The following is a 17613-nucleotide window of genomic DNA, read 5'->3' as shown; positions in this document are numbered from 1 at the left end:
TCTCCCATGTTGGTAATGACCAGATCTAGGATATTTGAGCCCCTGGTGGGACTATGGATTAGTTGGTCCAGGGCATTGGAATTTATGAATTCCAAGAACCGTTGGGCAAAGATGTTGGTACCCGAGTAGTTTTCCCAATTAATGGCAGGGTAGTTGAAATCACCCAGTATTAGGGTGTTTGGTTGTATCTTAATATTATCTAGTGTGTTTAGAAGATGTAGTGAGAATCTTGGGTCATGGTGGGGGATCTGCAGCAAGCTGCAATTTGGATTGCAGTCTTACCTGGTTTTAGTTGCACCTGTAGAATTTCAGATGCATTGTGTTGGGCAACTAGTCTGGAGGTGGGAATATCCTTGGTGAATATGGACACTCCTCCACCTTTAGAGATTTGGTCCTGGTTTGGTGGCCGTAAAGTGTGGCAAGAGTTGTAGCCTGGTATTGCAGCGGTGCTCTCTCGAGCCTTGAACCAGGTCTCAGTTACTGCACAGATATCTATGTGCTTCATTTTTTGGAGTGTCTTGAGAGAGAGCATTTTGAGGTTTAGACTTCTAGCATTGAGCAGCATTACCTTCATATTTTGCATGCTTATATCTGTTATGGTGGTGGTTTTGTCCTTTGAGCCATGCCTAAAAAAGGCACTATGGGGTGGCAAGAGCCTTAGCCAGTAACCTGAATCCCAGGGGTGACAGGTACAGACCATCTCTGGCAAAGCATCGTTGCTTGTCAATCATGTTGTCCCAGGCAGACATATATTGGATCCCCTTTGAATGACACCAGGAATTTAGCCAATTGTTGAAGTCAATCATTTTGTCCTTATATTGTGGTATCATTCTGGGTGAAGGCAGGATACTGCTCAGGGCTAGGGTCACACCTGCCTGGGCCACATGATCCGAGAGCTCTTCCATGTCTCTTTTCATGTAGTCCAGGGAGGTACGTCTCAAGTCATTCACTCCAATATGGACAATGACAGAGACGTATTTGTACTTGTTGTGGAGTGACTTGAGTGCATGCATTATGTGGCACATTACTTCCACCACCAGCTATTGGCAACATAATATACATAATTCCCATTACACAACACACACTATGATGGCTTGCATCTTGTCAGTCATTGCTGATCTGCACAGTTGACGGCTATGGCCCACTACCCACAGGGACAGACATTATTGTCCATAGCAGTTCCTCAGTTGAACATCATTACAACAACACCTGATGATACATATAACTCATTCAACATCATCTATCCTATTATTATGGACTAAGTACTACATTCAATTACATGCAAATATACTTCACATACCTGTTGTGGGAATGATGTCTGTTCTGGATAGTTTGCTGGATGTAATTATTTTCTTTGATTTTTTTGTTTTTTTTTTTGCTTTGGCTTTGCATTTGGCTTTCACTCTCTCCCTTTCTCTCTCTCTCTTTCTCTCTCTCTCTCTATCTCAGTCTCTCTCCAGTAAATGGATTGAGCTGCTTTGAATAGATTACAGCATGGATTTTCATGGTGATGCACATGATTAGGTGATAGCCTCTGCACCAGTGTCCTCCACTTGCTACCTGCATGCAGCATGCTGTGTAGGACTTCCAATTACCACTATCATGGCAACCATCTACTATAAATCCCTACATCATGTGGGTGTGGTCCCTTTATCTTTCCTGTATGATGGACATCGTTCCTGTGTGTGGGCATCAGTGTTACAGACAGCAGGTAGCAATACCTTTTACAGGAGAGCCTGGACACTCAGGTCAGCTACATATTTGTAGGAGGTTCCAGAACTACAGACACAGTGTGAGTAGAGTTGTTGTATGCATTGTATAGCACTGGTGTTACAGGGTTTGTGTGTACATACTAGTTTATCTTGGAATGCAGTCTGTCTGCATAGCTCTCAACTGTGGGCCTATCCTCTTGATGGCCAGAGGTGTACCTATTACGTTTTGTCTGTCCACCACACAGGTCTTGTGTCAGATATATCACTGGCAGTGTGTGTGTTGAGTGCTATCAGTACATGGCTACATCCATTTCTGTTTCTAATCTCATATTCATGACTAAGGGTATGTTGCAGACTATCCTGTAACACCAGTGACTTGCTTAGTGTATGACAACAGTTTTACACATATGGGCCTGTGTTCAGGCCTCTGTCCTCCACCTACATACCAGGCTTTGCACGTATGGCATGCTGTCAGGGGTTGTTTGATATGTTTGCGAAAACATCAGGGTTATGTATATCTGACATGGTAAATCACTTTGGCTATGGTGTGCATGGTCCTAGGTTCCAGACTTGCAAAGGCTGTTTATTTTGTTGCTGGACCATTGGATACAGAGTGATTAAGGCACTTTTAAGCAATTGTAAGTGGGTTTGCATGGGTTTGCATGGAGGTAAGCACTGCTAACTTCCAGTTACAGTTTCTTATACTGATTTAGCTTCTCAATTGCTTAACCTGTGTGGGCATTGGTTATCCTCGTACAAACTGGCTTTACTGCTGCTTAAAAGTGCTTACTCCTGCTTACCCCATTCTAATTTCTTTAAAAGAAAAGAAAAAAGGGTTGATAGGAAAGTGGTGAAAAAGGGGCACAAAGAGGGAAAGACAGTGGGGAAGATAGCTAGGGATGTGCAGGAAGGCTTTAGGGAAGGCTCATAGCTTCCCATTTTTTCTACAGTAACAGCTGTGCAGATACACTGAATCTGGAGGTAGATTTGGACACTCAAACCCCTGAGAGAGGGGTGAGGACACCAATAATGTGTTGTGATGCCAATTAGACCAGATTATATGTGTTCAGTGGACACGTGTGCAAAATGGACAGCTATGTATGGGGCGAGATTTTTTTTTTGGGAACAGATTGCCCTTTTTTTTCAGGTGAGAGTGGGATGTTGGGGAGGGATAGTAGGTATATTTGAGGAGGTAGGTTGGGTAGGTTAACAGACAAGACAAACAAGATGCATACAGGGGCAGTATATGACACATGTGGGGGGTAGACACCTTGATGGGGAGGGGTGTTGGGACATCGGAAGCCCATGAGCACCCTAGTGGAAAAAGTGGGACTGAGATCCCCACCCATGGGCAGTCACCACTGCATCTTCACAGCCCCGAAGGTGGCTGTGCTGGGGGCTGAGATACAGAGCCAGGCTGACCCTCTAGTTGCGACACATGGCCCTTGAGCTGGCGTAGCAGATGTCTGACCTCCCTGCAGAGCTCGCTATGCACCACAACCCGGACCTGGCGATGGGTGACAGGTTCCTGTCTGCACCCGCTGCTGGGGGGGTGAGCCCCATCCCCTGAGGTGGTTTTACCCAAAGGTGGTGCAGTACCAACAAAGGAGGAGGTGCCTGGTGCCATGGCCAGCTGTGGTGGGACAGGTGGGTCCACTGGCACTGGCCTTCCCAAACGTGCTATAGAGTTTAAATGTTATCATCATATGTGGGTTAGTAATAGTCAACACATTCCAGGGTTAGGTATAACAGCATGCATAAATATTCTCACTAACCCAGACACCAGATATGGAACAGTTGCATAGCAAATGGAACACATGCATATATGGGACCCCAGTGGTAATAACAACAGCATGCAGGTACATTGATGGCACCATGCCACCAATGTTGGAGCATTTCAATATAGCACATGCATGGAAACAGGTTAAAATAATTATCAACTAATAGGACATATTTCCCAACAGAACAGTGCAGTCATTTCATACCAGTTGAGGTGGGCAAGTAGTTTATTGTTGGAGATATGGTGGGGGAAGAGAAACATGTCAATTAACAACTAGTATATTCCTGTAGTCCACATTACTTTCCTAGTCAGTGCTGTTATCTGTACCTTACAAGTATTACTACAGTACCCTATAGCCTTAGTTTGGACAGTGATATGGCTGTCATCTTTATATATGAACTGGTTTTACCTGCAGTATACACCTCTTACCTGGTATACCTGTGGAGGAAATGTTTGTTAACACTAACTAACTGTTTCTAGACATACTCCCAGATTTCAGGTTGATGTTGTGCACATAGCTGTCCATCTCTTTCTGCACAGACTCAGCCATGTCTTGAGCATATGCAGGTGAATCGGGACATATCTAGACTATTGCCCTCTTCAACCTTTTGTAACTTACTACATTCTTATACAGGCTTTCCTACACAGTTATATTATGTAGCACAGTATGGGTGACAGTGATCAGTGATACCTTATTATTCAGAGCAACTGCAACACTCACAATTCCATACAATACCAGAATAAACAGTATCAGTACAGTGTATCAAGCTTTTTTTTTCCTCGGCACAGTGTTCGTATCTGATGTAGCTGTGGGAGCAATATTTGTTAGCACTACCTGACTGTTGCCACACAAAGTACCAGATTACACATTAGTATTATGCACATACATCTCACTCTGTTACTGTACACACACTTGTCACAGCTTAACAACATGGGGGTGTAGATAGGACATACTCGGCTTATTACTCTCATAACAGTTTCAGGAGTTGCTAGAGTGATAGGTTTGTTCTCATAGATGTGTGACAATTAGTTGTATTTCCTGTTTGCTGCCTTGACATCTGGGATCATCCCACAGACTTCCCAGGGTGACAGGGTGACAGGCAGCAGATATGAGCCCATATACTGGACATTCTGGTCTTATCTGTGCAGTTGTGGGGTATGATTCTGTATGCAGCCTACTTCCACTCCCAGGATTCAGGCCATGGCTGTCTGCTACAACTAAAACACTGTCCATCAGAGTTGTATGTGCTACATAGATATTGCTGTATATCTCCTATATGCTTTCTATCTTATAATTACCCTGTGGCTTTGCATTTTGACCTTGTATTACAATATTCTTACACAGGATTTCCTAGACAGTTATATTTTGTAGGACAGTGTGGGCGATAGTGATGAGTAATACCTTATTATTCAGAGCAACTGCATCATTCACAATGCCATACAATTCCAAAGTAAACAGTAACAGTACAGGGTATCATTCTTGTATTTCTAGGCACAGTGTTGGTATCTGACAGACCTGTGGGAGAAATGTTTGTTAGCTCTACTTGAATGTTGCCACACGCACTCTATCAGATTCCACATTAGTATTATGCACATACATCTCACTCTGTTACTTTACACACTCTAGCCACAGCTTGACAACATGGGGGTGTAAATGGGACACACATGGCTTCTTACTCTCATAAGGTTTTGGGGAGTTGCTAGTGTGCCAGCTTTGTTCTCATAGATGTGTGTCAATCAGTTGTATTTCCTGGTTGCTGCCTATACATCCGGGATCATCCCACTGATTTCTCAGGGGGACAGGTTGACAGGCAGCAGGTATGGGACACTTTACTGGATGTTCTGGACATATCTGTACAGTTGTGGGATATGATTCTGTATGCAGACTACTACCACTACCAGGATTTGAACCATGGCTGTGTGTGCTAAAATTACAGAAGTTCACTTCTCAGTTGTATGTGCTATTCGGATTTTGCTGTCTGCCTTTTCCCTGTTTTCTGTCTATGTGCCTCTCAGCTGTACTAAATGGCCTTTGGGGATTACACCAGTCATATATAGGCATTCCTATACATCCTATTTATGGTGCACAGTGTCGGTAACAGTGCTTAATACAACAGTGCTATTACGCAATTGCAACTCTACATTACCATATGATACCAGAGTATACACATGCAGTCCAATAGTTAGATTTTTATTGTCAGGCTATTATGCTTTTATTTACATACAAACTGTATGAGACTCTTCCTGCCATATTCTCTGGTGTATGCAGTACTTGCCTTACACAATACAGGTTTTATACAGGCAATTAATTTACTAATACTTTTAGATTTATTTCCTATGACAGTACATGCAAGAGTATTACTGGCCTGCCTTGCATCACAACCTCTCCAGGTGACTTCTGTGGGCCTCCTGGTTCATGGCCTGCTCACGTACAGCTGTAGAGGACTTAAGAGGAAAGTTTAGCCATACCCATCCATGATATACATGAGCTGGCAATTATTGCACACATAGTGGAGTGATACTTACACACAGCTGGGACATCCCCTGCCATTCTAGCCTCTTGGATCCACTGCTCCAAGATGTCCCCCTTACACCGCTTTAGGTCGGCATAGTGAGGCCTGACCTGCTCACCAGTTCTGGGTATGCCAGTGGCACTGGTAAGGTCACGGACAAGATGGTCCCAGGCTTCCGCCTTGTATTGGGAACCCTGGTACTGGCCCTGCAGCAGTATCTGTTCATGGTCTTTGACAAGGAATCCTGCCATGACTCTGGACTCCTGAATGCACCAGCACTGTGCCCAGAAGCAGACACCTTCTCCCCTTTCTGCCAAAGTGCCTGCAAAGGGAAGCTACAACCAGTTATGAGATGTATTCCTGCCTGTTGGGTGTAAGTAGGGCCAATTTCCTGCACTTTTCCATGATTGGACAGTTTTGAAAAGGCTAGGCTATGGGCAAACCTGCTTACCTAAGGTTGGCAATGTATAAAGGGGTATAACACTGGGCACATTGAGTTAGCTGGCCTACACATTGCTTATACCTCCCAAGCTGGCCTGTGCAATGCTTAGCATTGCTTACATTAGACTTTGCATTATATTTTCTTTTTAGCATTGATTTCTTATTCATTACATCATATATATATGTATATATATATATATATATATATATATATATATATATATATATATATATATATATATACCTGGTGACCATGATTCATGTGTGCATACACTGTATGGTGTCCTTGTGTTTTATTGGGGACCTCAACACTCTATTATAATTACACCTCACATCTGGGCTTGCTGCTGTACTCCAGTTCACATATTTATGTTATGTAGTGGGTTATAGACCATATACTGATTACTTTCACAGGTTCAGTTTGATTTTACTGTAGTGACAACTTGTTTGCTGATTCCTCATTCTTCTACACTGCTGTGATGGCTTGGTGGTTAACTACTGTGACTATAGTGTATAGGGTCCTGGGTTCAAGACCTGCAAGGCTGTTTATTTTGTTGCTGGGCAGTACAAGGGCCATTGGATACAGAGTGATTAAGGCACTTTTGGGCAGTTGTAAGTGGGTTTGTGCGGGTTTGTACGAGGGTAAGCAATGCTAATCTCTGGTTAAATATGCTTACAGAGAGTTAGCTTCAAAATTGCTTAACCTATGTGTGCATGGCTTACCCCCAAGCAAATGGGCTTAAACATGCTTGCTAATGCTTAAATATGCTTACTACTGCTTATTGGTGCTTACACTTGCTTATTAGTGCTTACTTCTGCTTATAATTGCATTGATTTAGACAGTCATATGTAATGGCTCTTGGGGAGGTGGGGGCTTTGGAAGCTGTATGGAGTGGTCATTCATTACACATTTTACCTTCCATTTGTATCCATGATTCCTGTGTACATATACAGTATGGGGCACATGTGCTTATCTGGGGACTTTGCAACATTATGACACTGACACCACACATGTGCATTTAATCCTGTACTCCAATTCACAAATATATGTTATTTAGTGGGTTATGCAACTAAAATATTAGTCATAATGTGATTTGCCATGGAAAATGAAATGTGCTGCAGTGGGACTCGAACCGGGAATGCCTGTTCCAAGGCGGATGCTCTTCCCACTACACTATTGCTATACTGCTTCATTTGCATATATCTTCCTTGTTATCCACTTCAGCCATTTAAGCTGCATTAACCATAGCTGAGCAATGGGCACACCTGCGCACCTACGATTAGCTTTAATCAGATTCTTAATAATAAAAAAAAAAGGTTTGTTTATTTGATTTGTATTTACTATTGCTGTTGTACATGTGGGGAATGTTGCTGGGATATGGGACAACTATGAGCTGTCTCGCTCATTCCTTTGGCCTTTCTGCAGTTCATTGTGGGGGCGTGTATATTCTGAGAGCTCTGCTCTCAGACACGCCCCCTGCACTCTTACACGCTCAGTGTAAGATTAGGAGCTCAGGCAGTGCGCCTTCATTAATATGCATGGCGTGCTGCCGTCCTGCTCCTAAATGGCCATTTCCATGCAGGACTAAGCTAGTCCTGCACAGAAGAATAGCAAATCCGGTGTAATGTCTCTGTCTCTATGCACACACTCACAAGCACATATACTGACAAACACAGACACACACACTTGTTCACATGCAGTCTGTCTATTGATCTATCCATCTATCTATCTATCTGTCTATTTATTTATTTTATTTAATTTTGTTTACTGGGATAGTCCAACTGGGTTAAAGAACCCATTTTCAGTGGCAGCCCAGGGAGAAAAGCTGCACATACAGAAATGCATAACAGTACAGAGAAATTACAGTAGTTACATACATAAAATACAATATAAAATAATATAATATACATCATTAGTAACAAGCACAAAAGAAGAAGTATTAGATTTTAACAATAAACCTGCAGGAAAGTTAAAGTAATTAGAAATTATATGCTGATAAATGTATGTACATATTACAGAGAGTTTTATACTTGAGAAGGGTTTTAGCTGCACTAGCCAGGAGCAGTACATGTAGAAAGCCAAGAATCAGCAAGGAAGTTTCTAAGCAGTCTTTTGAACTCTTTGCAATTAGTAGTTGTTCTAATGTTTAATGGAATAGCGGTCCAGTTTCGTGCTACATGGTGGGAGTATAGGGAGTCAACAGCAGTGTTTTTTGGTTTGGTTACCTGTAGTAAGCATGAATTAGATGATTGAAGGGAACAGCTGTTTGAATAGGGCTGGAGAATGTTTTGTAGTGCAGGTGTTTTCTCAGCCTGATAAATTATACTGTGAGCCACGGGTTAGTTGATTGCACAAAAGAAGTTGTGGGAGTTCTAGTAGGACAATTTTTTTAATATGTCACAGTGACATATATGATTTTGGGAGTTAGAAACAAACTTGGCTATTTTATTGTAACATTGCTCTACTTTCTTTGGATATGTTTTTTGAGATTAATAAGGATTGGCGAAACATATCTGAGTCTGATAATAGATGGGTTCTGGCAATAGCTATCATTGATGTGTTGGTTAGAAATCTTTTGTTTCTGTATAAAGTACCCATTTTTTGTGAACTTTCTTAGTTTGTGAGACATGAAGGTCAAATCTTACTTTGTTGTCGAGGGTGATGCCTAGCAGTTTGGTTTGTGTGTCAGGAGTGATTACAATGCTGTTGCTGGCAGTGATGAAGAAAGTGGTAGTAGAGGTTGGAAGACCATAAGTTTGTATTTTTTGGGGGTTTAGTCTGAGCTGTGATTCTGATAACTAAGATTCTATTTCAATGAAGGACTTTTTTGTGATTTCCTGGAGCTATTGATGGCATATAATGGTAGTGTCATCTGTATAATGGATGATAGTAGATAGTGCACTGGCAGTGTTATGATCTTTCATGAAAATGCTGAATGGAAGTGGGCCAAGAATTGAATCTTGTGGTACCCCTAGCATGAATGGGAGAAAGGGGGAGAGTTTATGCTGACATATTACTGCTTGTTGACATTCTTTTAGGTTACTTTGCAACCATGTGACAGCAAAGGGATGTAGGTTCAGGTTAGAGAGAACATTTAACAGTTTGGGGTGTGTGACCATATTGAAGGCCTTGGACGTGTGTAGGAAGACCACAGAGACAAATTTGCCATCATTATGGAGTTTATTGATGGCACTGGAAAAACTAAGCAGAGCAGTAGTGGTGATAATGTGGGATCTGAAACTGTGTTGGTAGTTGGCAAGAAGGTTGTTGGAGATGAGGTGGTGAAGAAATTGAGCATGAATACATCTTTCAAGTATTTTTAGATTGAAGGGGTAAAATGGCAATAGGTCTGTAGTTAGTGAGCTCTGTTGAGCTACCACCCTTGTGTATAGGGATAATATGAGCAATTTTCCCACAGTTTTGGGATGTATTATTCTGTGATAGTTCTGTTAATTAAAACTGATACAGGGTAGGATATAGCTTCTGCTGCTATTTTAAGTAATCTGTAGGTAGGTAGTCTGCTGCAATGGTGGTGGGTTTGAGTTTCTTATTATCCTCAGCTTCTAATATAGAAAGGGCAGAAGACAGAGATTTCCACAGTTTTGTCATAGACAGACTGAGTAAATGGACATGTTTGGCAAAGGATTCCATTTTAATTGATACAGCACATAGACTTAATGAAGCAACGAGTAATGCACACAAGTTCCCAAGACCCACCCAAAACCTTCAACTAAAAGAACAGCTGCACAGTCTGTTATGAAAAAAGGAAAGGAGCTGCTAGTTTGCTAGTTATTGAGTAGCAGGTGTTTATAGACCATGACTTTTCAATAGGCACAAGACTTAAGAAAAGCAGGTTCACCTCTTGCTTTAAGTCCTGCAGACAGATAAAACTCCAATTCAAACTGCTATACACAGCCACCTTGTGTATCTTCTTTCTGGATGGGACAAATGCTTTTAGTGGCCCATTGGAGGTAATGGTGCACTGGAAAGATGTGGAGAGGTATTAAATCATTTGCTGGAGGCAGACGAAACCACCGCATGGAGAGACAACATCGCAGAAGAGGAAACAGATGGCCACTTAAACCCTTCCCAATGTTTAACAAAAGATGACAGCATGGCAAAAGAAACAGAGCAGCACACAAAAAGGATAAGAGATTCATTGCAAACAACAGAAGAACAGAAGTGAGATAACTCTCAACTTAGCATGCCCTAGTGAGCATTTCTGCAATCCTACGAAAAAGACAGGATTCCCTTACACAACTGACTAAACATATTTTTCAGTATACACAGTTATGTTTTTTGCTTGGCGAAATTTCGGCAGGTCAGGGCACTTTGTTAAAAAACTTTGTAAAGTTCATAAAGACAAAGTAGATACAAGGCCTTCTATCGCTTAATGACTGGCAATATGTCTCCCATGTAAGGAAGGAGAGAATGCACATACTGGTCTAGTAAGTGGCTGCTAATTTTGGCTGCAAACTAGAGGGACTGGACTAATAACTAAGTGATGGGACCTTGGTCCCTATATGTGTGAACTGTAGTTACTTCACATATACTTTGTGGTAGACCACTTTGATGACTTTGATGACCACCTGACACATGAGTTTGATCTGGATTATACCATCACAGCAATTATAGCAAGGAAGAATGGAGGTTGTTCACTGATGATGCTTTGAAATGGTTGTCTTTACAGACTCTCATATAGGTCAGAGAAATTGATGTTTAGAGAGTCATGCATTTCTAAAATTTTGTCTACATTTCCCCTCTATTCCATTCAGAGTGTCTCAACAGTTTCCCAGTATGATCATCTGTTTCAGCAATATGGCTTCTTGAACACATCACACATGAGCCAGACATATAAAACACATTCTCTTCAATGGAGATCACATTCTACACTCCATTTTGAATTGGGATCAGAAGTACACCCTTTCTAAACTTTTTATACCACGAGTGAAGGTCTCCATTCCTGCTTCTATACTTAACTCCAAAAATGACTCCTATTCTGTTCCCTTCCAAAACTAACTACCTTCCTGCATCATCAATTGTTCTCATAAACAAACAGAATATTGTGAGTGCATATGTTGCTTTTCAAGTTTGTACTGATGAACATGCACTAGACACCATCTTGACTGAGATTCCTAAGGGAAGTACATTGGCTCCACATTGGCTCCAACATTGATAGACCTTGTAAAAGAAGAATAAGTGGAATTATCTGCTTCTTAAAGAGAAGAAAGAAAAAAAATAATTAAAAAAAATCACTGTCCCCTTACTGCATCTGTAAAATGTATTAATGATGATAAAACAAGTTGGGTTATCATTAAAAGCCTGCTAGGAATGAAAAAAGAAAGCAGTGTTGGCTATAGTTTTCATATCATTTTCCATACCAAAGTAGAAATTATTACTGAAACTGCCAACGGGATCAAGAGTACTCATTCAACAATTTTTAAAGACTTTAATATAAATTGATGTTCTAAACTCCATCCTTACAAACATATTGACAGATCACAATTTAACATAAATGATACTTAAACAAATTCTTGCAAATCCATCCAAGAATATGGGATCAACTTATGAGTGAATACTAGAAGACTTAGCTGTAATAACTGGTTTTGATATGAGAATTTGAATTTATATGCATAGTATGTTTCTTTCAGCTTAGTCATTTGTAATAGAATTTAGAAGCTGCAGAAGAACTCAATGTTTAAATGGGTAGATAGCAATTTACCACATTCCTCCTCCTAACATGCATTTAATTGATCCTGAGACTGAGAAGCTCTGTTCTCAACTGCAATGCTTTGGTGTCTTTTTTGAAGCCCTGCTGGAGAAAAAAGCTAGTTCAGGGTTTCTGAAAAATGCGATTCCTAGCTGACTCGAGTCATGAATTGCAGAACTTCTGAAGTTCGATTAACAGGATATCGATCAAACTTGTACCTTCTGTTCTGATTTTTACTAAAAAATGTAATTATTTTTTTTTAACCAAATCTATGATCTATAAGCCAACTACAATGGAGATGAAGTTGGAAGAGCAGTTCAAGATCATCGTAAAGATCACCTGACTGCAACCTCCAATCGCATCTACAATGAAGCTTTCACATGAAAAAAATGTTGGTAAGTTGAAACAGAAAAATGTACAATTTTGGCAGTACATTTTCTGATTTCAGCAAAATAAAAGTGTAGAGCATTTCTGTTTTTTTAATGACCATGGAGTTACGAACAGCTTTAAAAAGGGAGTGGTGCACACCCCTGCAACTATGCCTAAATCTGCCACTGTTCTGTATAGAATCTGAACTGATGCTAATATTTCTCCTATGGGTGGCAGTCATTGTCATAGAAGATACTTCTAAGAGTTAGCTTGTTCAGAATCTTTTCAATTATGACAACAAGTTCACTTTATACACTGACCTGTTTGCTCACTAATATAGCATTTTAACATTCCTGGCAGATGTTAGGCTGATAGCTGTTGCATTTTATTTTCCTGGCTGTGTGATGCACCATCATATTACAAACTAATGAGCTAGCAAGGACTCTCATTTAGTCAGGGTGTGTTGGCAGGAACAAAGCAGGAAAGTACAAATTAGTGGCAAGAATTGAACAGATAAAGTAGGACAAAATAGGCATTAGAAACAGAATGTTGCGACAACAATGATTAGAGAAGGAAGGGTTATATGGGTAGAGGTAAACAGACCCTATTTAAGGGTAAGGTGAGGCTGGTATTCAGTCTCTTTCTGAGCTGTGATGGAGGAAGAGGTATTTGCCTCCCTCGGCAAGACTTATGGAGCAGGGAGGCTACATCATTGCTATTATGCTCTAAAGATTTTGCAGGTGTGATGGAGTGAAAGGTTCTACAGCCTTTGTCTTTCTTCTGTGTAGGATACTGCCATCCCCTGAGCTACCTTTGGGTGAAGGAGTTAGACCATGGTATTTTTTCTCCTGGATCAGGTGATTCCCTATTTTGGGCTGACATAATAGGTGGTCTTAGCTATATGTCCTTTCCATTTAAGTTTCATTAATGTCACTTCAGTTTTAGTGATATATCTTAGAGCAGGGGTTCCCTTTTTGATTTGTGCAATTTATACTTTGGGCTTCCTTAAACATTTTAAGGCACTTTAAGAAGGGACCCTAAGCACATGTTCGAAGGACCATGGTTTATAGATTATGGTGTGTCTCTTACCAATATAGCAAATCCAAAAAATGGCCAGCACTCTTTATGAAAGAATCAGTAGATCTTTTAAAAGATCAACAGTTCCAAACCATATTAGTGTAAAAATTATACTAAAAATAGAACAAAAACAGACCAGTTTTGGCCCTTGGCCTTCCTTAGTGTGTTCTAGCAAAATACATAAAGAGTGCTGGCTGTTTCTTTTTAATTTGTTATATTGGAGTGTTTTGGCCATTTGCACTTACCATACGGGTGGAAGCTTGGTGTTGGTTGAGTGTATCTTAGCAAAGCTGATCCCTTGTATTTAACTGGTGTTATCTTATTTTTGTCTGCCACTAATTATGTTTGTGACATTATCTGTTTCATCTAGTAAGCCATGCTTATTTTTATTTAGCCTGTTTAATATAGCAAAATAGCAAAGTACATTTTCTTATTTAAAAAAAAAAAAAAAAAAAACTATCTTGATGAGATGTCTCTGTTCTGGGCTAGTAATCAAGGAGACTTAATCCTCACCACTGATACCAGTGAGGGATGTTCACTTGGAACAAAAATAGATACAGTATTTTCAGATGCAGCTCTCTGCACCAAGCATAATTTCCCTTAAGAGGACACAGGGAGCACCCTCAGTACCGGGACTGGGTTTTCCTCACTCTATCCAGGCCCCACATAAGACTCCCCACTGACACAGCTATAGAGTTGAGTCCTCAGCCAAGTGTACCAAGCCAAGTCCTCCACCACCCTGTCTGTGAAACCATTGATCTGTGTCCTGCTCCAAGTAGCTGATGCACACACTCTTTAAGATATAATTTTCACACACACACACACACACACACACACACACACACACACACACACACACACACACACACACACACACACACACAGACACACACACACACACACACACACACACACGCACACACACACACACACACACACACACGTGGGAAAGGCTGGCACAGATTCACTAGCTCTACCACCTCTGCCCAGGCTATAAGGTAGCTACATCACCGCCAGAACACTCCAAAGCCAGTTACTCTAAATCTTTTACAAGGATACCCAATTATACTGAGTAAAATTAATGCTAGCACAAATGGCAGTGTTTGACCAATGCGGCAAGGCTTTCAGGAGTTGTCACACTGTCACCAAATAAATATAAGTACTCTCAAAGGTTAAAATATTCTGTAAAAGACCAGCCACAGTGAAAAGTTTAAATATATTTAATAATAAATAACAAAAGAACATGAAAATACTAAATAACTAAATACAATAAACACTAGAATTTCAATCACAGGAAATATTAAAAATAACACCAATGGAAAGGTTCACACAGATACAGAAAACAATACTTAACTAATCTCACTATATTTTCCTGACTGATCTAAAGAATTACTGTCCACTAGTTCACTTACTAAAGCAAGACAAGATGATGTAGGTCAGTGGTCTTCCTTCTTATCAGGTTTCACAAACAGACTGCCCTGAGACTTCTGTCTCATCTAGTATTAAAGCATCATTTCAGTGCTGGATTACAGAATGACATCACATACATCTGGTCATCTGACTTCTGGTTCCCACATTGCCCCCTTCACTAGAAACTGAACCAGAATCCAGCACCTATTAGTCATAATACACACACACACAAAACTTTGCTAAGATGTGTTATAGCATCTAGAAGCTGTAAAACCATTTCAAAAACTTCCATCCTTCCAGGGTAGCAATTAGTTAACCCCTATGGACAATACAGTAGGATTCCTTGTCCTGGTTTTCAGAGACATTTTGTCTCTGGCTATAATCAAAACTGTAGGATACAATCTTTATGGCCTAAACCAGGTAATTTAATTTCAGACTATTTTTCAAAGTTATCTGGACTGCAATTAACCTCTTCTCTTCCTGTATCCTCTGTTACAATATATTCATTTCAACAGTTGCAATATAGTCTGACATACAGGTGTATTTCTTTTCTGTTCAGCAGGACCCAGTGTTGGTACATTTTAAGACAAGCAGCTTTACAAATACATTTTCAACACATGCACCTGTGCAAATTAGTTTGATATACAGATGACACATAATTCTTTACAAAACTCCAACCAGATATGCTGGCATATTTTACACATGCACTGTCATGTTCTCTCTTATCATAGCTGGTAATACCTCACATCATCACACCTGCCTTAGGGTCATAGTTTTTTATTCCTAGAAAATTGATCCATCCACCTACACAGCTAGTATTAGAAGAGGGCTAGGGTGCTACTTTGTTTGACATTATGAGGCAGTCTTTTCCAGAGAAGAGGAACTATTTGGGATAGATATCTGTCCCACCAGCAAGTACTATTTATATTATGGTGAAGGCTGAAGTCTCTTGTGAGGTGTTTGAAGCTGTAATGATAAAAAGTAGATGCAGCTCTCTACTTGTAAATACTGTGAATATGTAATATAGTACTGTAACTTTAAGAAAAAGGCTATCCTATAACGCTTACAGTCTGGCTTGCCAGTTGATGTGGAGCTTGTCATGAGAAATGAAGCCATTAGTCTTTCTGCTGTGCTGCCATTTTGTATGCCATTAAAATGATGTTTTTTCGTGTTTGCTGACATTATTCACACTACCAATGAAGATGACTGGGTATTTTTGAGTGTGCATTGTGACATTGTATCAAACCTTTGATTTTTTTTAATTAAAAAAATGCAATTTGAAAGCAGAAAACTGCACCAAACAGACATGTAAATGCCAAGAAATCAGAAATACTCACATTTACAAAAAAAGTAGATATTTTACCTTACAAAATAGCTGTTTTATTGAATATCAGCCTTTTAGCTTTAGACAAATGATTTTTTTTACTGAAAATAGTCAAATTTAACCCACCAAAATCAGCCAAGCTGACAACAGCATTTACCTAGCCATCACTGGGCAGAGATTTATGTTTTCAAATTGCAACTAAAATGGATAAAGAAAGAAAAGAAGTCTAGATGAACACTTTAATATATGATACAGGGAAATAAATGGAAGAAATATAGAAATCATTTTCATATTCTGAGAGCTCCAGAGTGTTACATATGCTTCAGTAATAAGTAAGCTAAATGAGAATTTTGTGCCAAAAAAATATTATTTATGAAACAGTATGCTTTCACGTATGTATTTAAGATAAAGAAGACAGTGTTGAAGCTTTTGTCACTTAATTGTATGAAATGGCTGCAAACTGTGGGTTTGATAAAATGAAAGATACACAGAATAGAGGAAAAGTTCAACTGGGCTGGCTGATACTGAAGTGTCTTAAAACTTAAAGTAAAAAGTGAATGTGAATTTGAATTCTGAAAATATTATATAATTTGTTAGGGAGGCTGAAATAGTAAAGAGACAAAACGCTAACATGAATCTGGCAAAATGATGCGTACAATTCAAAATGCAGAGAAAATAGCACATTCAATAAAAAGCATTAAAAGGTAGGTGAGTGTATAATAAGTAGAGGGAAGGTAAGCTTGGCAAATATGCAAGATGTGACTGTTTTCATGCTGAGTCAGACAGTGCATTACATGAAGAAGAATGTGTAAGAAATGCAACAAGAGAAATAGCTACTAAGAATAAAACTGAGAAAAGTGTCCAGAAAGTATTTCCAAGTTTCATTGACAGCTGTGCCAAACATTGAATCAGACTAACAAATCATACTCCTAAGAACCTCAGTAAGCTTTAAGATTGGTACAGGGTCTGACTTTACTGTGATGTGGCTTGTTACTTATAGACGCATCTCAATATATCTACAGTTGCATAAATCAGAAAATTACTATTTACTATAACTTCAGCTCCATAAATATTTTAATGTGAGATGAATAATCTGTTGTAAAGGTATGAAGGTGTTTTTGTTGCTTTGGTGATGTACTGGTGTTTGTTCCTGATAAAGAAACACACAATTTGAAATTAGAGACAATTCTCCAAACAATTAAAAACTCAAGTTTGAAACTGAATAAAGACAAATGCCACTTTGGAAAGTTTAAGACTCAATATTTTAGCCACAGCA

This window comes from Protopterus annectens, chromosome 6.part0, assembly GCF_019279795.1.
Source record: "Protopterus annectens isolate FY-2018-M chromosome 6.part0, PAN1.0, whole genome shotgun sequence".
In the NCBI taxonomy this organism is placed as follows: Eukaryota; Metazoa; Chordata; order Ceratodontiformes; family Protopteridae; genus Protopterus; species Protopterus annectens.
This window is presented reverse-complemented; position numbering follows the sequence as displayed.